General features: G+C 41.2%; 1 long non-coding RNA gene across 1 annotated transcript; it reads right to left on the minus strand.

The window, feature by feature from the left end:
* Positions 1-1134: 1134 nt before the first annotated feature.
* Positions 1135-2364, minus strand: LOC133794016 (uncharacterized). The gene is made up of 3 exons (XR_009875082.1): positions 2119-2364; positions 1812-1891; positions 1135-1163 (listed from the first exon to the last, which is right to left on the minus strand). It is a non-coding gene; the product is annotated as an uncharacterized LOC133794016 (long non-coding RNA).
* Positions 2365-22932: the final 20568 nt, after the last annotated feature.

The raw sequence follows: 22932 nt of genomic DNA on the forward strand, positions 1-22932 counted from the left end.
TACGATCCCAAGCCAAAATCAAGAGTCCCAACCTCAGTTCCAGGTCTATAGTACCTTGCAAACCAGTTCCCATCCACAATAACAACACCAAAATTTGAAATTAGTTAAAAGCTCAAATTTTCCTAAAGAACACCAAGTATATTAGCTCTCTAAATAAGAAATCTAAGGTATGCTTGGGATGATTGGAAATGTAAGTTTGCTATAGGAGAAGTAATAGAAGAAACCTAAACAAGTTTGCTATAGGAGAAGTAGTCCTAGACTTCATTTTCAAATGGAACAACCAAAGTAAACATTGAACATGGAGGAACCACAATATCAAGGAAACATAGCTCTATAATTAAAATGAATACGTAAGAAACTTAGAACTAAATAAAAGTTCATAACCAAAACCATAAACTTATACACAAAAAAGTCAAAGATCTAATGTAACCTTTACTCATAAACAAAAATTAGTCACAAGAAAATCAAATACAGAACCAAAACAATCTCAGCACACCGAAAGTTGATGTTGACAGGCAGCGCCAATTTTACTCTTTTTTATGTTTTTCGTACTTCTAAAATAAATTATTAAATTGCAATAGTCTTTACAACACAAAAGCTACAAAAAATCATGATCATAAAAATATTAAATTGCAATGCAATAAATCCAATATGTTAGTAATACACCACAACTTAGGCTCTTTTATCTAGGAAGAGAGCTAAGTGAAACCTCCATATACAGGACCTAGAATCTTAATCAACAAGAAGGTGCAAATTGTTTTATAAAATAAACAGGGCTTATAATCAAAGACCAAATATATAAATTTGAAGCCATGCTAAGTAAAGCTAATTTCAGCAGCCATGCTAAGTAAAGGTAAGACCATTTTGCCTCAAAACCTCAAAACAAGATCAAATCAGAGAACAAAAACAAACAAAAAAATCAAGAAGAACACCATAAGAGAGCAATCTTTTTCAATCTACTATCAACAATCAAATATTACAAGGTCTTATACCAATTTTATATGCAGTTTATTCAAAATCATGGTAATGAGAGATAACAACATTTTACAGTCAGCTGTGTTTCTCTTTTAATTGTAACTGAAAATAATAAGACCCTAGCAATCTTCGTATCTCAGATCATGAACAAGAATAATGTATTCGGGTCCATAAATCTCAAATAGTACCTAGAAATGAATATAAAAGAACAATTTTTCACATCTTAATTGGTTCCAAGTATTTCCAGCCACAACCAATCCATGAGTAAGTGAAAAGGATTAAATCTTTGAAGAAACATACTATAGTGATTGTAGTTTAAAAGCTTAGAGCCATCCCTTCAATTCTAGTGGTCTCTCAAGCAAGTAATAGATTCTTGAAATGGACATCTAGAAAGATAAAGTCTATTTTGACAATTTAATTGGTGCGTGAGATGGATTATGAACTTACAGAAGCAATTAGAAGCAATAAACACTACCTGAACCCTTCTTAGAAACACATAAGATTTGAATTCAACAAAGAAAAATACGGAAGGTAAATATGAATGTGGTAAAACCAATTTCACATAGGCTATGAGCAAGGAAACATCAAATGTAGGGAAAGTTCTTCATAGTTTAGGTGTAATACAACAAAATATCTACATCTTGTATTGTTCAAATTTCTGAAAGTTTAGGCAGATCCAGGCAATAATTTCCGGTAAAGTCAGGATAACTTTTACAGACAGAAACAAAGCAACAGTAATTTTTTCAAGCAACTAAATTGTGATTGAGGCTAAATGTGCTACAGTTGAGAACAACAACAAAAGGCTAGCTATTATAGATTGGAAAAGAAAATGCTACCAGCAAGAACCAGCCCACTGTGGCATTGTGCTTGTTTCACGTTGAGCAGGTTTTCCAGATAAAGGATCTGTGGTTTTAACCTGAAAATAAGTGATAGAAGTCAAGGGATTTGAATTCTGAAGGCACTCAGAAAAAAAAATAAATGCAAAATCATTTCTAAAACAATGATAACAAACTAACGTGTCTTGTTATTGAACAACTAATTCAAAACTTTTGCATGCAACTTGTAAAGTTACAAAATGCAAGTCTCTCTCGTAGGTCATCAAAAAGAAACTATAAAAAAAATGGGCATATGAATTACGCATACCCAAGACTTTGCTTTTGAGAGTGGAGGCTCCCCTGTTCCAGTCGAAGTAAAATCATCCAACTCAGTTTCAGAAAGGGGAACACTCTCACCAATTACATGATTACATCCAAGAAAATAACAGGAATAGGTTCACCTAAAGAACGACATGTTTGAGGCAAGTAAAGCATATATTATCTATAGGACCTAGAGTTGTTTGAGCCAACCAATGAACATAAACTTTAGTTTATTGACAAACCACCTGTTACATAACTGCGTCAGTAAATTATCTTTAATAATCACATGTAATAAGCCCTCCAAATGTTCAAAATTTCATAACTGTTTTTTACTAACAAAGATGTTGCACCAAAATGAAGTAGCCCAACCATGCAATTCTAATTCTAAACAGCTTAAAGATGTTGCACCTAAAATTGTTAGCCTAAACATAGAGAGATAATCGAAAGCTCCATCTAGTTAATAAATTCAGATTCTAGACTTCTAACCCCAAAACTAATAGCCTAAACATAGAAATACAATCGGTCTACTCAAATTCACAATGCACAAATCTAAGCCTACAGAAAACCAGTCCTCATTCTTTTAATTTAAGTTAAATTTGGTTAGAACTTAGATGACAAAGGATCAAATCTATTTGAGCAAAAAGAGAGCAATATTTTAAAAAAATAAAAAATTGCTATGTCAAAAGCCATTGTCTCTACCATTAAACAAAGCACTTTGAAAGACTATCGTTGATATCCTACAAGATTTACATAATCAAGGTGGCAGCTTCACACTAACACATATATGAAAAAATATATATAATATATTTGTTTGGTCTCTAAGTAGCGTCCACTTCTATGACAAAGACAAAGACAAATCACAAGATAATATATAGACACAATGAGAATCAGTTTCTAAGATATTTGATTATTGATCCATATAGATAATTAATACAATTAGTTTTATGAGGATAAGAAAGTAAATTGAAATTGAAAGAGGAAATTTATCAAATAGATCCCCACTTTTTAATTATCTTTCATTCCAATACAAAATAGCAAATCAAACTTGTTGACCCAAGATTTGGCCAACTGACACGGAGTCAAAATATGCTTGATATGAATGAAAGAGATGAGAAGAACGTAATGACAAAAGTAAATAAGACACAGTATTTTATAGTGGTTCGGCCCCAGGATCTGGTAATGACCTACGTCCACTTAGAATGATATTGATATAAAAACCAGAAGAGTGATCAAAGAACTAGGGTTCAATGAGTTTCACCACTTTCTTAAGAGCAATACGGTATTCCTAGGATAATTACTATAATCTCTCACGTTTCAAAAGCCAAAAAGTCCCCTCCCTTGAGCTATCTCTTGCTATTTATAGGCTCAAGAGGGATTACAAAAGATTGTTACAGATATTCTTTCCTAAATAATCGGATACTCAGGAGATTGTGTGAGATAAATTTGGGATTCATAAAGATCTTCCCATAAATGTCGCCTTGTACACGGAACTATCAACCAGACTGGTCGCGGGTAAGACAGGCTTACACTGCTTCTAATGTGTCCTCTGGTCGATACTCTAGCAGAACGTTTCCAGGTGTCAGCCACGTGTCCAGGGATTACTCGCCACGTCACCAATGCTAATTTTATGGATAACATTTGCCCCCCAAGTTTATTTATCATGAGCAAAAAATAAACTTTTGGACGAACGACTCTTCGGTAACCCTACCTGACATGTCAGAACCCTTCGTGTGTTCTTGAAAAAAGCAACCTACCTCTGTCTAATCACGTCCTTTCGATTCCCCAGAAAAGATTTCGACGGCCATCCCGCTTCCCCATACTTTGAAAAAGGGAAACTAATGATTATACTTTTTACTATCAGAAACAAACTTATATAAGACCTTCGAAGCCTTTATTTTCTTTTTACGCACGCCATCGTTTCCACAAGAAAACCCTAAATCCAGATCCCTTAACGTTCCTGAAGACCGTTCCGTCTGCACTTTCAGGACCCCATCCGAGAGCTTCTTGATCTCCGAAGATCTTTCTTCCATCTCCACGATCACTTTTCTTGGTAAGTTTTCGAGTTCCCACGCTTCTAATTTTTTGTGATGCATGCTTCTGACTGCGTACCGTTTGAGTTTATCTGCTTCAGGTTCGAGACGCTTGTAGACAGAATATTTTGTAGGCGAAATAGGGTTACGAGTTAGTTTAAAATCCGGGATCATGCTTTTTAGGACGTAAAATCGAAGTAAAAATTCGATCTTTAGGCTAGTTGAAAAATAAATTTTTCCCGCCCTAAGGGGAGTTGAAAAAACTTTTTCAGAAAAACTTTTTACTTTCACCCTTTGATCCATTTTTCAAACTGTTCGTGTAGAAAGATTTATCTTTTTGTTAGAATGCTGTTGTATAAAAACTTAACTTTTATACTCGACCAGCGTTATTCTAAAAAGCTTTTAAAAGTTTTCTATCCTCACCTCCCCATTCTTCTGTATGCAGACTTTAATGCCAGATTTGTGGGGAGGTGAAAGGCCTATTGACGACGACCTTCTCGCCCAACTGCTCGAGGGAGAAGATCAACCAGTTGACTGTGTCCACGAGATCCCTTTTTCGCGATCCTCTTCCAGACCCCATCCTTCTCCTTCAATGGCCCGTTCCAAATCTTCAGGCAAGAAAAGAATCGAGTCTGAAAACAGCCCAAATTCTCCTGCCCGGCCTGATTCGCAGGCAAGGGCTCCCTCGACCAGTGGTCGAGAAAATCTTGTTCCTGACCCTAATATCCAAATTAGGGCCAGCCCTCGCCATCAGAACTTGCCTGATGTCGAGTGGTATACTTCCCCAGCTAGTTCAGTAACTCTTCGAATGATTGCTAACTACTTCAGGAGATTCCCCCTCACAGGGGTTTCCATTATACAACCTGCCGCAGACCAGAGGGCTAACGTCCCCAGAGGTGTCAACAGCGCCTGGTCTCGGTATCATATTGAGGCGGGAGCTTATCTCCCTCTTCATCCCTTTTTTGTGGGGGTGGCCAATTATTTTGGTGTCGCCCCCTTCCAAATAACTCCAAACGGATATAGAATGCTGGCCGCACTCTATATCCTATATAAACTTAAGAAATGGCCAGAACCTTCACCCCACGAGGTCAACTATCTCTTTGACCTCAAGTCCAACCCGCAACAACACGGAACGGGTTTCTTCCATTTTTGTCACCAGGAAACGAATCGAACATTCCTGAGTGACACTACCCATATCTCGAACGTGGGGCAGTATAATAAGGAGTACTTCCTTACCCCGGACATATCCAGCAACAACCTAGCCTTCGCACGAGGAGGTAAGCACCATTTCTGACTGGTCGATACTTTTACCCAAGGTGTCTCCTTTCATTTTTCTCAAACTGTAATCTGCTTTTCAGGCCCTTGGTTACGTTCGACCCCAACACCAGCCATGGTGTTGAGGTCTAATACTCTGGCCAGGATGTCCGACGTAGCAAAAAGCGTCAAGATCCTGGTGACTGAAGAAAACTTGAGGCGGTCTGGCCTCCTGGCTCCTCGCCATGAAACTAGAGGGTCCGTGGTGGACGAAGTCACTGCCGAGGGGGTTCCCGAGCAGCAACCTCCCGTGTCTCCTCGGAGGAGGAGGCCAACGGGGATTACTATTAGGGAGCCCACGGGCAATCCTTCTGCAGAAAGGCCTTCTGCTCCCCAAGGCAAGGGGAAACAAAAGGCCAAAGAGCCAGCTGTGGACTTGGGAGAGTCCTCTGATGATAATGGTAACACTATTTTACTTTTAAATGGTTTGCCAATTCCCTGTCATTTGTTCGACGGGGAAGGCAATTTTACGTATACTCCAAAATTAGGGTCAGACTTCTTCATGCCAGATAATGAGTATATGACTAATAGAGTCAATAGTGTAGCGACCAGTAGTTGTAGCTCGGGTATTCACTTTGTTGCCTTTCTTCTGTTGCATATAATGTATTTCCATCTGCCTCTCATTCTTATCAGTTTTCTGTGTTTACTTGCATGCAGATATGGCCACTCCCAATATCTTTGACATGTACCAGGCCGAGGAGGAAGAGGAGGTTCCCCAACTCCAGCGGAGATCCAAGAGGAGAACTGGCGAATCCAGCCGAGGCCCTCCAGCCAAGAAGGGTCGAACAGAAGACCTTCCCAAGGACGCGCCAACCGGGAAAACTCTTGGGCCAACGAGGCAAACTCATCCACCAGCTCCTACTGAGAAGCAGACTCCTCCTGCCCCACCAAATCCTCCGGCTGCGCCCACCAGAGAGGAAATTATTCGTGACGAAGCTCTCGGGGCTAAACTCATGAGTCGTACCCTTCGATCAGCCAGGGATCGCCTTGACCGCATTGGCAAAGGTGACCGTGTCAGAGATGCAATGGTCGAGGCTGAAAACATGGGGGCCGACCAGGTTCTGAACAGGGCCCTGAACGAAATCTCCAGTGTGAGTACTTCTTCACTTTTTTAAGCCTTAGTCTTTTATTCTTCACGACAGGCTCTAACTCTTTCCTTTGTTCACAGGCCTTGCTATCTGCTATCACTGCTCGTACCCGTATCCAGGCTTCCATCGAGCAGGCCAAGGCAAAGGCCACTGAGAGGCATCAAGTGAAGGCGGCTGAGGAGCTTTCGGCTGCAGAGGCTAGGCACGCCAAGGAGTTGGAGGCAATGGCTCGAGAAAGGGATGCTGCGGTGACCAAATTGTCAGAGGCTGAAGCTGCAAAAGATGCCACAGTAAAGTTGAGGCAGCAGTATCGAGATTCCAACCAAACCCATCTTCGCGAGATCAAGCATCTGGGAGAGACACTCAAGTCCAAGGACGAGGCTATTGTCACTCTTGAAGGCAAGGTGAAGCAGCTGGAGCTTGACAACTCCAAAAATCTTGAAAAGTACAAGAGGACGACGCTCCGATGTTTCTACAACTTCTGGAAACATAATCAGGGTGCCGACTTTAACTATCTTTCGGAGGAAGTCAGGGCTGCTGAGTTGGCTCGTTGCACCGCCCAACTGGCCGAGGAGGAGGCAAGATTGAGGATCCCTGCCTCTCCAAGAATCGTTGGTGTGGAAGAAGAAGAAGTTGTCGAGGACATGACCAACCAGGATGCTGCCCAGGACCCTCCGGCCCCAAATGCCTCTTAAACTTTCTCATTTATTTTTTCTTTCTTTTTGGCTATACGACCCACGGGTCGTGATGTAAAGACAATAATTTCTTTTTAAACTTTGCTGCATGGGCAGTAAACCTTTTTTTTCTTTTATTCAAACAGTTACATCCAAGCAGCGATGCTTGCGGTGTAAAAGCTTAAATCTTGATGCTATAATATCTTTATTTATTATAACATTTGTCCATATGACCGAACTTAGCATAGTACTTTGGTATGATTTAACAAAACATAAATTTTGAAAAATATTCTAAGTACTGTAGCATGCTTTCACTCATTTTGTTCATGTGTTTACATACCTTTGAGAGTATGCTTTGCTATCGATGTGCCTTATATGCCCCCCAAGTGATCGAGGAGCTTTAGGTCCTTGGTCACTTGCCTTGACCATGGCCTGTTCGTGCGAAAAAATGATACTTGTAGTACAGCAAAACAACACACGTAATGAACAAATACTTGTAAATGTAAATTCACAAAGGTTGGCAAGAATGACTGGCTGCGCACAGTCCCTTATAATCTCGTATTAAAAATGGACTAAACATGTCTTTACGAGTGATTCTATAATAGAACCTTACATATACGAGCAGTTAGCCATACAACATGGCTAACCCTCTTTGCAAAACTTGTAAGAAAATTAAAAATTTTAACACAAGCCAGTTCTTTAAAAAGGACTGTTCATTGATAATACTTGCGCAGGTGTTCTCCATTCCAGTAACGTGGAACGAGATCTCCGTTCAAGTGTGCAAGTTTGTATGTGCCTGGATGAAGGACTTCTTCAATCTGGTAAGGTCCCTCCCAATTAGGTCTGAGCACTCCAGCAGTAGGGTCGCGGGTATTTAAGAAAACTCGTCGTAGCACCAAATCTCCGACGTTGAATTTTCTTTCTTTAACTTTGGAGTTAAAGTACCGGGCGAATTTTTGCTGGTATGCAGCAACTCAGAGTTGAGATTTCTCTCGTATCTCATCGATTGAGTCTAGGGACTCCATCATTAGCTGGCTGTTCTGATCCTGGTCGTAAGTCAAGCGCCGATGTGAGGGGGGATCTAACTCGACAGGCAACATGGCTTCATATCCGTAGGCTAATGAAAATGGAGTATGTCTTGTCGTTGTTCGGTGGGACGTTCTATACGACCATAGGACTTCAGGCAGCTGCTCTGGCCATGCCCCTTTAGCTTCTTCAAGTCTTTTCTTCAGGGTGTCTTTAAGAGTCTTGTTTACGGCTTCGAGCTGCCCGTTTGCTTGGGGGTGTGCAACTGAAGAAAAGCTTTTAATAACTCCATGCCTCTCGCAGAAATCGGTGAATAAGTCGCTGTCAAATTGGGTCCCGTTGTCTGAAACTATCTTCCTGGGCAAACCATATCTGCACACAATGTTCTTGATGACGAAATCAAGAACTTTCTTGGTCGTGATGGTTACGAGTGGTTCAGCTTCGGCCCATTTGGTGAAGTAATCAACTGCCACAACTGCGTACTTTACTCCGCCTTTCCCTGTAGGCAGGGATCCAATCAAATCTATCCCCCATACTGCAAAAGGCCACGGGCTCTGCATCTGCTTCAGTTCGTTTGGAGCTGCTCGTGGAATCTTGGAGAACCTTTGACATTTATCACATCTTCGTACATACTCCATCGAATCCTCGTTCATCGTTGGCCAGAAGTAGCCTTGCCTTAGAATCTTTTTTGCCAAACTCTGCCCCCCAGTGTGATCCCCGCAGAAGCCTTCATGCACCTCCTTCATGAGTCCCTTAGCCTTTTCTGGTGTAACGCACCTGAGTAGTGGCATCGAGAATCCTCTTCGGTACATAACACCATCGACCAGTATGTACCTAGCAGCTCGTCTTTGCAGAGTTCTAGCTTTGTTCCTATCTGTTGGGAGCGTACCATTTGTCAGGTACTCCAAGTAAGGCGCCATCCATGTATCCTCCATTCGAATCTCCATACTGGACTCAGTTGCTTGTATGCTCGGCTTACTCAGTCTTTCAACTGGCACAATGTTCAAAGTGTCAGCATCCTTTGCGCTCGCGAGTTTGGCTAAGGCATCCGCGTTTGAATTCTGATCTCGCGGGATCTGCTGGAGGGTGTACTTCGTGAACTGGGCTAGCAGGTCCTTTGTTTTATTTGAGTAGGCTACCATTTTCAAACCTCGCGCTTGATATTCTCCTAGGACCTGATTCACCACCAGCTGTGAATCACTGTAGATATCAAGCATCTTTATGCTCATATCCTTTGCCATTCTCAATCCAGCGAGGAGTGCTTCGTATTCTGCTTCATTGTTTGATGCAGTGAAGTCGAACCTAATGGCGCAGTGAAATCGATGCCCTTCCGGCGTTATCAATATCACTCCCGCTCCAGCGTGAGATTCGTTGGATGAACCATCCGTGAATAGCTTCCATGAAGGAGTTTTGTCTTGAGGCTTGGACGCTTCAGGCTGTTCGCACTGCTCGCTGTCTGGGAGTTCGGTGAACTCTGCAATAAGATCGGCTAAGACTTGTCCTTTTACTACTGCTCGCGGTGAATAGGTTATGTTGAACTGTCCTAACTCGACTGCCCATTTTAACAATCGCCCAGCCGCCTCGGGTTTTTGGAGGAATTGCCGAAGGGGCTGATCAGTTAGAATTGTGATAGGATGGGCTTGGAAGTAGAGGCGCAACTTTCTAGAGGCAAGGATCAAGCAATATGCTAACCTCTCGATTGGTGGATATCTCAATTCTGCCCCGATCAGTCTCTTGCTGACATAGTAGACTGCTTTTTGTGCACCTTCTTCTTCTCGCACTAGCACCGCGCTGGCAGCAACTTCAGTAATCGCCAGAAAAATAAACAAAGTTTCTCCTTCGATTGGCTTTGATAAGATGGGAGGCTGTGCCATATGAGCTTTCAGCGCCTGGAATGCTTGCTCGCAGTGTTCTGTCCACTCAAACTTTTTATTCCCCCTAAGTAGATTGAAGAATGGGACGCATTAGTCTGTTGATTTTGAAATGAATCTACTTAGGGCTGCGATTCTTCCGGTTAAACTTTGTACATCTTTGATCTTTTCTGGCGACTTCATGTTGATCAGGGCCTTTATCTTGTCGGGGTTGGCCTCGATTCCTCTTGAATTTACGATAAACCCCAAAAACTTCCCTGATCCGACTCCAAAGGAACACTTGAGGGGATTTAATTTCATTTGGTACTTGTTTAACACATTAAAGCACTCTTGTAAATCCCTCACATGCCCTTCTGCTTTCTTAGATTTTACCAGCATGTCATCCACATATACCTCCATGTTTACACCAATTTGCTCCTTGAACATGTGGTTGACTAGCCGTTGGTAAGTCGCACCTGCGTTTTTCAGTCCGAAGGGCATTACTCTGTAGCAATACAAACCCGTATCGGTCCGAAAGCTGGTGTGATCCTCATCAGGGGGATGCATGCTAATCTGGTTATAGCCCGAATATGCATCCATGAATGAGAGGATCTCGTGCCCTGCAGTAGCATCGACCAGCTGGTCGATCCTTGGGAGTGGGAAGCAGTCTTTTGGGCAGGCTTTATTGAGGTCTGTAAAATCCACACAGGTCCGCCACTTGCCGTTAGGCTTGGGGACCAGCACCGGATTGGAGACCCACGACGGATAAAAAGCCACCCTTATGAATCCATTCTCCTTTAGCCTTTCGACTTCTTCTTTTAAGGCTCGTGATCTATCTTTATCGAGCAGCCTTCTTTTTTGTTGCACGGGTGGAAAGGTCTTGTCTATATTCAGGACATGGCTGATTGCTGTAGGATCTATCCCAACCATGTCTTTATGCGACCAGGCGAAAACTTCCCGGTTCTCTCGCAAGAATTCCACTAGTGCGTGCTTCATGGTAGGCTGTAAGTTTTTCCCGACCTTTATGACTCTGGTTGGGTCTTCTTTGTCGAGTTGGACCTCCTCCAGGTCCTCGACGGGTCCAACATTTTCTTCAAAATCCCCAAAGCGAGGATCCAAATCTCCATCCTCACTTTGGGCAACACCCTATTTGGTGACTTCATCACCTGATTGGGCTTGTGTATCAACTGCCATCTGCAATCTATCTGGGGCAGTGCTCCTCGACGTTCTGCTTTTCGCCTTTGTGATTGAGGCATTGTAGCACTCCCTGGCTTCTCTTTGGTTTCCCAAAATGCGTCCTACCCCCGCGTCTGTTGGGAACTTCATGGCTAGGTGCCACATAGAGATGACGACCCGTAGATCAACCAGTATGGGCCTTCCAATAACGGCGTTGTACGCCGAAGGACAATCGACCACTACAAAAGTGGCGAGTAATGTCCTTGTTGCAGGTGTTGTACCTGTCGTTACAGGGAGTTTGATCATTCCGGGTGGGGCGAGTCCTTCTCTAGAGAAGTCGTATATCATTTGATTGCAGGGCTCCAAGTCTTGTACGAACAATTTCATGCGTTCCAGTGTTGACTTATACAGGATGTTCACTGAACTTCCTGTATCGACCAGTACCCTCTTCACCATCATATTGGCCATCTGGATATCCACGACCAACGGATCGGAATGTGGGAACCGGACGTGTTGAGCATCGCCATCAAAGAAGGTTATCTCACCTTCCTCTGACCGAGCCTTTTTCGGTGCACAGTCCTCCACAGTCATCATCTCGATGTCCTGGTCGTGGCGCAGAGTCCGAGCATATCGTTCTCTGGCCTTTCCGCTATTTCCCGCGAGGTGCGGGCCTCCACAGATGGTTAAGAGTGTTCCAGCCACGGGGGCAGGCTGTAATGGTGGCGAGCGTTGGCGTGTGGACGCCTGCTCGTTGCCACCTGGAGCTTCTCGTTGGGAATTTCCCGAGGCCCGTACGTATCTTCTTAAGTGTCCTTGTCTAATAAGGAACTCGATTTCGTCTTTTAACTGGTTTCATTCATTAGTGTCATGTCCGTAGTCGTTATGGTAACGACAGAACTTGGTAGTGTCTCTTTTCGAAATGTCCTTCCGAATGGGTCCAGGTTTCTTGTAAGGCACACTGGAGCTTGTGGCCTAGTAAACCTCTCCCCGAGACTCAACGAGGGCAGTGTAGTTAGTGAACCGAGGCTCATAACGATTACCCTTAGCTCGTTTGTTGTCGGAGGTGGAAGGTTCGTTATATGGCCGTTTTCCACCATTCTTGCCATTACCGTTGCCGTTCCCGTTGCCTTTGCCATTGCCATTAGGTTTGGAACCGTTGGCGGCTTTGGCGGGTTCGGTAACCTTCTTACCCTTGTTCGAGGGTTTTCCATCATCAGCAATGGCTTCTTCGAGCTTGATGTAGTGGTCAGCTCGGTCTAAGAATTCTTGGGTAGTTCTCACTCCTTCTTTTCAGAGACTTTTCTAGAGGGGAGAGCAACGTTTAACCCCTGCGGTAATGGCCATCATCTTGCCTTCGTCTCCTACTATTTTTGCTCCAGCCGCCGCTCGCATAAAGCGCTGGACGTAATCCTTCACTGACTCCCTGTCCTACTGGCGAATTTCGACTAGCTGGTTTGCTTCGGTTGGGTGCACGCGACCAGCATAGAATTTTCTGTAGAACTCCCGTACGAACATTTCCCAAGAAACAATGCTCGCGGGAGGGAACTTGAAGAACCACTCCTACGCAGCTTCAGAAAGTGTTGTAGGAAAGATCCTGCACCGAGCGTCTTAGGACACTTTCTGAATGTCCATCTGAATTTCAAACTTATTGACGTGCGAGACTGGGTCTCCATACCCGTCAAAGTTTGGAAGCGTAGGCATCTTGAATTTGCTGGGAGTTTCGGCGTTAGCTATCCTTTGTACGAAAGGAGTGCCTTTCCTCCTATCGTGGTCGATGTATGAAGTCCTTCCCTCGACCAGTTGCTGCACAGCCTGGTTGAGGGCGTCTATCTGGGCCTGCACTGCGGTAGGAATCGCTGTGGCCTCTATTCCCGGGGGGACGTTCTCGCCGTGTCTCTCACGGCAATCATTGAGTACATCTCTCAGGTCCTCTTCTCTTCTCCGCTGCTCGCTACCCCCGAGCCAGTTGAAGACATTATTTTGTCTGGGCTGCCCCCCAGCATCCTGTCTATTTGGTTGGTCATCTTGAGGTACCTGGCTCCTGCCTTTACCTCTTTGTTCATTCCTCCCACCGGCATTTCCTTTGCCTGAGTCGGCCTCATTGTATCCGTGGCCATCTCTGAACCTCGACTGGCTATGGTGAGATCGACTGTTCCCTCGATGTCCGTTCCTGGCTTAACCATCCTGAGCGTTAGAGGGTGGCCTGTGCTGGTCGTGGTGTCCCCGTGCATCATCGTGCCGTGGGGGGCCCCGGACCGCAAAGCCCAACTCTGAGTGTCTCGTGTTGCCAGGAGGGTACAGACCTCTGTTCGGTAGGTTTGGCCCATCATCCCTACGGCGCTTAGGGCTGCGAGGCTGATGCTCGACCCTATTCTGCCTCTGTTGCGGGGGATTACCCCGAGCAGCTTGGGACGGTGGCTGTGCCTCGGGCTCCAGTGGGACATCTTCATGGGGCATCTGAGGCAGCTCGGGCCTTTGCGGACTCGAAGGCTGTATTGGTGGGCTTGGATTAGGCCCCCTCTGGGGCGGCCCATTCACAGGTTGGTCAGGCTGCGAGGCAGGTGCAGCCTGATTTCTAGCCAATAGCAAGGCTACCTCAAGGGCTGCCATGGCTTCGTTCTGGCGGCGGTCCACCTCCGCCTGCCTTTCGCTCAATTCCGCGTGCTGCTGTACAATCTCCTACTGTTGCCGCGCCATAACTTCAACGGCAGTCTCCTGACTGGCTCTCAGACTAGCCAGCTCTTCCTGCAACGCACCCAGGGTACTCTTCAGCGTTGCATCATCCATTTCCTCCTCCTCAAAGTCCAGTTGTGGCTCATCCTCCACCATGCTTGCAAGAGGAGGAGGAGGTGGCGGGTTTGACGGTGCAGCGGCGGCCTGTGCAGTTTTCTTTCCAGCTTTCGCCATTAGTTTTCTCAACAACGATAAATCAAGCTCTCAATGAAAGCACCAGAATGTTGACCCAAGATTTGGCCAACTGACACGGAGTCAAAATATGCTTGATATGAATGAAAGAGATGAGAAGAACGTAATGACAAAAGTAAATAAGACACAGTATTTTATAGTGGTTCGGCCTCAGGATCTGGTAATGACCTACGTCCACTTAGAATGATATTGATATAAAAACCAGAAGAGTGATCAAAGAACTAGGGTTCAATGAGTTTCACCACTTTCTCAAGAACAATACGGTATTCCTAGGATAATTACTATAATCTCTCACGTTTCAAAAGCCAAAAATTCCCCTCCCTTGAGCTATCTCTTGCTATTTATAGGCTCAAGAGGGATTACAAAAGATTGTTACAGATATTCTTTCCTAAATAATCGGATACTCAGGAGATTGTGTGAGATAAATTCGGGATTCATAAAGATCTTCCCATAAATGTCGCCTTGTACACGGAACTATTGACCAGACTGGTCGTGGGTAAGACAAGCTTACACTGCTTCTAATGTGTCCTCTGGTCGATACTCTAGCAGAACGTTTCCAGGTGTCAGCCACGTGTCCAGGGATTACTCGCCACGTCACCAATGCTAATTTTATGGATAACAAAACTCATAGACACGCTTCAACCATTATCAAATATAACCATTATAAATAAGTAAGCAATCCAATTCACCAACATGCATTACAGTAGTCATTATGTATAGTAAGTATGCATATGACACCATTAATATGTTTACCAGAAAAGCTCTAGTATGCTTTAAAATAAGTTCTACAAGCAAATAATATAATATCAAGATCCTTAAAAGAAACTAGAAGGCAACACAGAGACAGATGAAGTTATCAATTGACTAATTTGCAAATGAAACACAACAAAATGCCCAAAAATCTAGCTGAAATGCTAAAATGCCCAAAAATCAAGCTTATATGTTCAAAAAATCAATCAAAACTTGGGAGTAATAATCAATCAAAAAAGCAACAGATTATTGGGTAAATAAATCATCATCATTCAAATAAAAATACCTCAGCCATCACAATAAAACAAATAATTACCCAATGAAAGCAAAAGACAGATTCAAGCCCAAAATTCAAGCCTTATCATATTAAACCATTCACAACCCCTTAACGAAAGTTTATAGTCCCTAAACACAGATTGAAACTATATAAAGTTTCGCAAAAATTGTTATATATGAGCTTGCGTTAACAAGGATAGTTTGACTAAGTCTGCAATTAAGCAACTTCCTACTTGCCTAATGTAAAGAACGCCCTAAGCTAATACTTATAAAACATTCGCATAACATAGTTTGTAAAAGAATACCACTCATTATCAAAGTCTCAGTGGGGACTTGCTTAAAACCATGCAAGTTGGCGCCATTAGTTTAAAAAAAAAACATAAATTTTATGCAAAGTTCAAAGTAAACAAAAATTAAATAACTGAGTCCCACTGAAAATTTAGGAAAGTCTCTTATAACAAAACATAAATTAAATGGCATTCTATAATGATCGTTTTTCCGTCCATAGGATTACCCCACGCCATACACCCCATGATGATAGAACTCCTCATGTCACCACGCGTGCCATAAAGAAATCCTATTTGCTACCTGGAAGGAAAGTAAGGGGGGTGAGCTAAAAGCCCAGTAAGGAAGTACAAACAAATAAGCAAGTAAGAATACAACAAATACAAGCACTAACGTTCATCTAAAACATCATGGTATATCAAAACATAATAGTAACATATCATCATTGCATATCATAACGTAATCGTAACATATCATCATTGCATATCATAACGTAATCGTAACATATCATCATATCACAATCATATAGCATACATGATGAGCATGGCTCGCTAGTTGTCCATGTCACCCTATGAGGTAAACAGGAGTCTCTGGTCCTTGAATAAACTCGGCGCGTCCGCCCTAGGAGTTACATTTTTAGCTATAGTAACTCGTTCGATGTATCTAACATCATAATCTGTTTGATGTATCTAACATCGTAATCTGTTTGATATATCTAACATCGTAACTTGTTTGATGTATCTAACATCCATACACATATCATATTCAACATATCATCTCATTATGGCATTCATATTTCATAACAATTCATTCATACAACAGGCTTACCATTCATAGCATAAAATCATAGAATCTATCTAACTTCCTTACCTCAGGTCCAAGCTAAGAAATTTTCACAATCTTTCAACGAGCTTATATCATAATCAAAACAACATTTCTTAGGTTCATAAAATTACTATTTTGCCCTTCCATACAACTCATGTGTGCATGGGCTATGCACACATAATAACATTTACACATAACATGCAATTATTCTTAACTACACATAAAGCCATAAAAGAATAATGCTCATTTTACCTATTTACATGCATGACCCTTTTATAAAAACCACATAGTTGAATAATAAACATAATTTTGGACATAAAAGTGAGTTGCATGTAACATGCATACGTGGGAACATTACGTAATTGTGACGTTTTCAAAAACGATAATTCTACATTTCTTACTTTTATTGTTTAAAAAATAATAGACATATAACATGCTTTATTTTTCTTAAAATTTCTAAGTTGATTAAATTTCTCAAAATATTATTTTATTTTATAAAATAATTTGATTTAGCTTAAAAATAAAATATGTGACAATTTCATTCATTAATCTCAAATTACAAAAAAATTAACCAAAAACTTGGAATTAATTAAAATACCTATTTTTAATATGTTTCTTTAGAAAAATAAATTTTATCATTGTGTTACATAAATGATGTGAGAAAATATATTTTTAAGTGTGGAAAATATATTTTTATTTAAATTATTTAAGACTTAGTTTTATGTAATATAAATCCATATGTGACAATTAAATAACTATTTTTAACCTTTTTAAAACAAACTTTCAGTCACCATTTTTTTTCTTCAAAAATGACAAATAAAAAGAATCTAAATATTTTTCTCAATTAAAATAGAGGAAAATCATAACTTATCAAAATATGCATTCCTACCATTTTAAAATACCATTTTTTAATATTACCATAACTTAGGAAAATAGTTTGTTCCAAAAACTCATCAAATTCATTTTAGTGAAACTCACTTCACATTTTCTTACAAAAATTCCAGCAACTATATTTATCTTTAAAAATCACCACATTCAATTTAAAAACTCATATTTTCTCAAAAATTCAATAAAAATTCTGTAGGTAATTATTTGAGTAAAATATCATTTTAATGGGACTTAAAATACCCCGTTTAATTTCATAAAATTAACATAACATCAAAGACATTACTTATGCATGCAAATCATTTTTTTATCAAACTTTTACCCAATTATTTACAAAAGTCAGCAAGCTTAATTTCTCATGAGATTCATCTTTTATCCCAAAAATTTCACATAAAATCATACATGTCCAAAATCTGATCATACTCTTATTATATACATAATTCTAAGAATATTACTAACATATTCACATAAAATCTTATAGAACCAATTTTTCTATTCCATTGAATCTACACATGAAATCCAACAACAATAACAATGGCAATAACATACATAAATTCATAAACACCATATCTCATAAACATGCCTTTATAATAACCCTAACATATTTCTTATCATATTTCTAAAATCATCGTTTGCCATTTTACATAAATCAAAGATTAAAAAAAAATAACCATAGCAATATAAACATAAAATATAACCTCATTATAAACCCTATCAAATCCGTTTTCTCAATCATACCCATGAACCCTTTTTAAACAAATCATATATTCTTAAAAATACAAATCATAATCATCAATCCAACAATAATCAATCATTAGCATCACCATCAAAAACCTCAAAGATAAACCCATCAAAACCAATATATAGGCTAAGAAAGACCATTACCTCTCTTGATTGTAAAATCAAGAACACAATATGATCAACACCCAAACTTCACACCCCTTGTTCAAGCCTAGGGTTTTATTTGAAAACCACCATGAGGAGGAGAAAGAATCCAATCACACACAACAAATAAGCAAAGTCAATAACATATAATCAAGAAAATAGATTTGACAAACAAAAATACAAGAAAACATACTCTAAAATGGGTTCCTCTTCACCTTCTTCTTCTTTCTTCCTTTCTTTCTTCCTCTCCCTCTCTCTCTCTCTCTCTCTCTCTCTCTCTCTAGGTCACGACAGCCACAAGGAAAATTCCCTCCTCTTTCTTTCCTTTCCCCTTTATTCAACTCTCTCAATAAAGCCTCACCAACACAAAATGGTAAGTTTCCTTTTTCCATTTTATTTTCTCTTAATTTCTTATTATTTTCTTTTATAATAATAGATATAAAATAATAAAGGGTGATCACATTCCTATCCCAAAATAGCTAGTGTCTTCAAATTTTGATTTTATTACCTAAAAAAAAACAATCCCTTCCCACTACACACCATACACTACACGTCCACCACTAGCCCCTTTTGAATTTTATTTATTTATTTCCCTATTTATTAAAATAAAACTACCCAAAAATATCAAATAAATGGAAATTATAAAATGTGTAGAAAATCCACACATGTGCACCTTATTACCATATACTAGCACACACTAAAACACTAGGGTGCATCACTATCTACCATGCACCTTAATGCATTCAACCATAACTCACATAATTACCTCAATTATCAGACTTATTTAAAATGTAACACTAATAGAAAAATAAACATGTTACACAATTATTCACTTATTAAATTAATTAACCAAACAAACAATTAACAATTTTAAATTCAAAATATTATATCAAACAATTCTAGTAATTAAACAAAAAATAAAATAAAACAAACAACAACTAAATAAAATAAACAACATTTAAATAAAACAATTCATCACACTTAACATTTAAATAAAATAAATCACAAAAATTTTGATAATCTAAAAAAAAAAAATTTGGTGCACTACAATATACCCTCCTTAAAAGGAATTTCGTCCCAAAATTCTTTCTTACCAAATAACTCAGGGTATCTTGCTTTCATGTCTTCCTCCAACTCCCATGTTGCTTCTCGTTCCGTACTATTCCTCCGCAGGACCTTAACTAGTGGAATCCTTTTGGATCTCAATTCCTTGATTCCCTTTTCTATAATGCGCTCAGGCTGTTCATCATAACTCAGGTCCTGCTTCAGCTGTAACGGCTCGTAACTTAACACACAAGAGGGGTCTGACACATACTTACGCAACATCGAGATGTGAAAGACGTTATGCGTTTTAGCTAATGCTGGGGGCAGTGCCAAACGGTACGCAACTTGCCGTATCCTGTCCAATATCTCTAATGGACCAATATATCTAGGGCTTAACTTCCCTTTCTTTCCAAAATGCATCACACCTTTCATCAGCGAGATTTTCAAGAAGACAAACTCGCCTACAGAAAACTCGATGTCCCTTCTCTTGAGGTCAGCGTAGCTCTTTTGCCTACTTTGCGCTATAAGCATCCTTTGGCGAATCTTCTCTATTGCCTCACTGGCTTCCCTAACTGCTTCAAGACCTAAACTCTGCTTCTCCCCAACTTCATCCCAATGCAAGGGAGATCTACACTTATGCCCATAAAGCATCTCATAGGGAGCCATCCCTATGGTAGATTGGTAACTGTTATTGTACGAGAACTCCATTAGGGGTAGATATCAGTTCCAAGACTCTGAAAAGTCCAAGGCACATCACCTCAGCATGTCTTCTAATATCTGTATAGTCCTCTCAGACTGGCCATCGGTTTGAGGATGAAAAGCGGTGCTAAACTTCAGTCTTGATCCCATAGCTCTCTGTAGCCCTTTCCAAAAGTTCGATGTGAAAACTGACCCTCGATCAGAAATTATCGACTTTGGCATCCCATGAAGTCTCACTATTGCACTAACATACAAGTCAGCATATTGATCCGCCGAGTATGTGGTCTTAACTGGCAGAAAATGAGCAGACTTAGTGAGTTTATCTACTATCACCCACACTGATTCGTGCTGCTTGGTGGTTCTAGGCAACCCTACCACAAAATCCATAGTGATATCCTCCCATTTCCATTCAGGAATGTAGAGCGGTTGAAGCAACCCTGCTGGTCTCTGGTGTTCCTCTTTGACTTGCTGGCATGCCAAACATCTAGCAACAAACTCAGCAATGTCCCTCTTCATTCCATGCCACCAATATAATGCCTTGAGGTCTTGGTACATTTTCGTGGACCCTGGGTGCAAGGAATAAGGCGTTGTGTGCGCTTCTTTCATGATACTTTCCTTAATTTCAGCACTGTCAGGCACACAAATCCTATCTTTGTATCTTAGAAATCCACCATTAGACATCGTCAAATCGCTGCTGCCACCTTCTTGTACCAAAGCCTCTTGTTTCACCAAGGCTTCATCCAATTTCTGTCCTTCTCGGATTTGCTCTAGTAAAGAGGATTGCAATGTGAGGTTTGCCAAACTTCCTGTCACAATTTCAATCCTAGCATTTATGATCTCTTTCTGAAGAGGCATCTTTGTTGCATGCAGCACTGAGACACTCCCTTGTCCCCGCCTGCTCAAAGCATCGACAACTACGTTTGCCTTGCCTGGGTGGTATAAAATCTCACAATCGTAATCCTTTACTAATTCCAACCATCTCCGCTGCCTCATGTTCAGTTCCTTTTGTGTGAAAAAGTATTTCAGACTTTTGTGGTCGGTGTATATCTCACACCTATCTCCGTACAGGTGATGTCTCCATATCTTGAGTGCGAACACTACAGCTGCCAATTCAAGGTCATGAGTGGGATACCACTGCTCATAATCCTTGAGTTGTCTAGAAGCATAAGCTACCACCTTCCCTTCTTGCATCAACACGCATCCCAAGCCGTTCTTTGATGCATCACAGTACACCACAAATTTTCCGCCCTCAGTGGGAACACAAAGGATAGGCGCGGAAATCAACTTATCCTTCATGGTATGAAAACTCTCTTCACATTTTTCTGTCCATGTGAACTTCTGATGTTTCCGGGTTAAGTTGGTCAACGGGGTAGCGGTCTTCGAGAAACCCTCGACAAACTTTCTATAATAACCTACCAACCCTAAGAAACTCCGAACTTCTGAGGCATTCTTTGGCTGGGGCTAGTCTCTAATGTCCTCGATCTTTGATGGGTCTACTGCAATCCCATCCTTGGAGACTATGTGCCCTAAGAAGGTTACCTGTTCCAGCCAAAATTCGCATTTAGAGAACTTGGCGTACAACCGATGTTCCCGTAATCTATTTAGAGTCAATCTCAAATGCTCTTCGTGCTCCTCCTTGGTCTTTGAGTAAATGAGGATATCATCAATGAACACTACTACGGACTTGTCCAAGAAATCCTTAAATACCCTATTCATCATATCCATAAAGGCTGCTGGGGCGTTGGTGAGTCCAAAGGACATCACTAAGAATTCGTAGTGCCCATAGCGAGTTCTGAAGGCCGTTTTTGGAATGTCTCCCTCTTTCACTTTCAACTGATGGTACCCAGATCGCAGATCAATCTCCGAGAACACTGAAGCCCCTTGTAGCTGATCAAAAAGGTCGTCTATCCTAGGAAAAGGATACTTATTCTTAATGGTGACCTTATTGAGCTCTCGATAATCAATGCACATCTTCATGCTCCCATCCTTCTTCTTCACAAAAAGGACTGGTGCTCCCCATGGCGAATGGCTAGGTCTTATGAACCCTTTGTCTAACAACTCTTGTAGTTGGTTCTTAAGTTCCTTTAACTCTACCGGCGCCATTCGATAGGGTGCCTTAGATATCGGTGCAGTTTCAGGTGCAAGCTCGATTACAAACTCGATCTCTCTGTCCGGGGCTAGTCCTGGTAATTCCTCGGGAAACACCTCCGGGAACTCACAAACAATATGAACATTTTCTGGCTTTAGTTCTGACTCCTTGGACTTATCCACTACACTGGCAAGGAACGCCGAACATCCATGTTGCATCATATTCCGTGCTTCTAGTGCAGATATTAAGGGTGTTCGAAGGCCTGCTACTTCACCTTTAAAGGAGAAAACCTCTCCTTCCTTTGGCCTGAACTCTACGATCTTCTTTCGACAGTCTATCGTAGCCCCATGCTTGGATAACCAATCCATGCCGTGTATGACATCATAATCCGGTATACTCAGTTCTATGAGATCTGCTAGGCACTCTCTACCTTCTACCGTTACAGGTGTTGATGGTAACCACTTATTTGACAACATCATATCTCCCGATGGCAACAATGTACTAAAGTTATGTGCAAACATCTTACAAGGCATATTCACTCTATCAATCACATTCATAGAAACATAGGAATGAGTTGCTCCATAATCAATTAAGACTCTACACATTGTACCAGATATAGGGAGCTGACCTGTAACCACGGTGTTGCTATTGGCCGCTTCGTTCTGAGTTAAGGTGAAGACTCTTGCTGGCACCAGATTGCTATTATTATTCTGTCCCACCTTCCATTGTGGGCAATTCTTCCGTAAGTGTCCTGTCTAGTCGCACTTGAAGCATTTGTTGGAACCAGCCTGGCACTCTCCTGGGTGTTTCCTTGTGCATTTAGGGCAGGTAGGATACTCGACTCGGTTGCCCTGTTGGTTCCCACGGTTCCGGTCATTAAAGCGGTTATTGCGGTTGCTATGGTTCTGAGAGTTGTGGTTGTTGCCGTTCGTGACTGGAGGTCTAGGTCTTTTATCAACCCCACTATTCTGCCCTTCGATAGCCTTTCTCTTGTTGCTCT

The sequence above is a fragment of the Humulus lupulus genome, chromosome 8, assembly GCF_963169125.1.
Source record: "Humulus lupulus chromosome 8, drHumLupu1.1, whole genome shotgun sequence".
In the NCBI taxonomy this organism is placed as follows: Eukaryota; Viridiplantae; Streptophyta; class Magnoliopsida; order Rosales; family Cannabaceae; genus Humulus; species Humulus lupulus.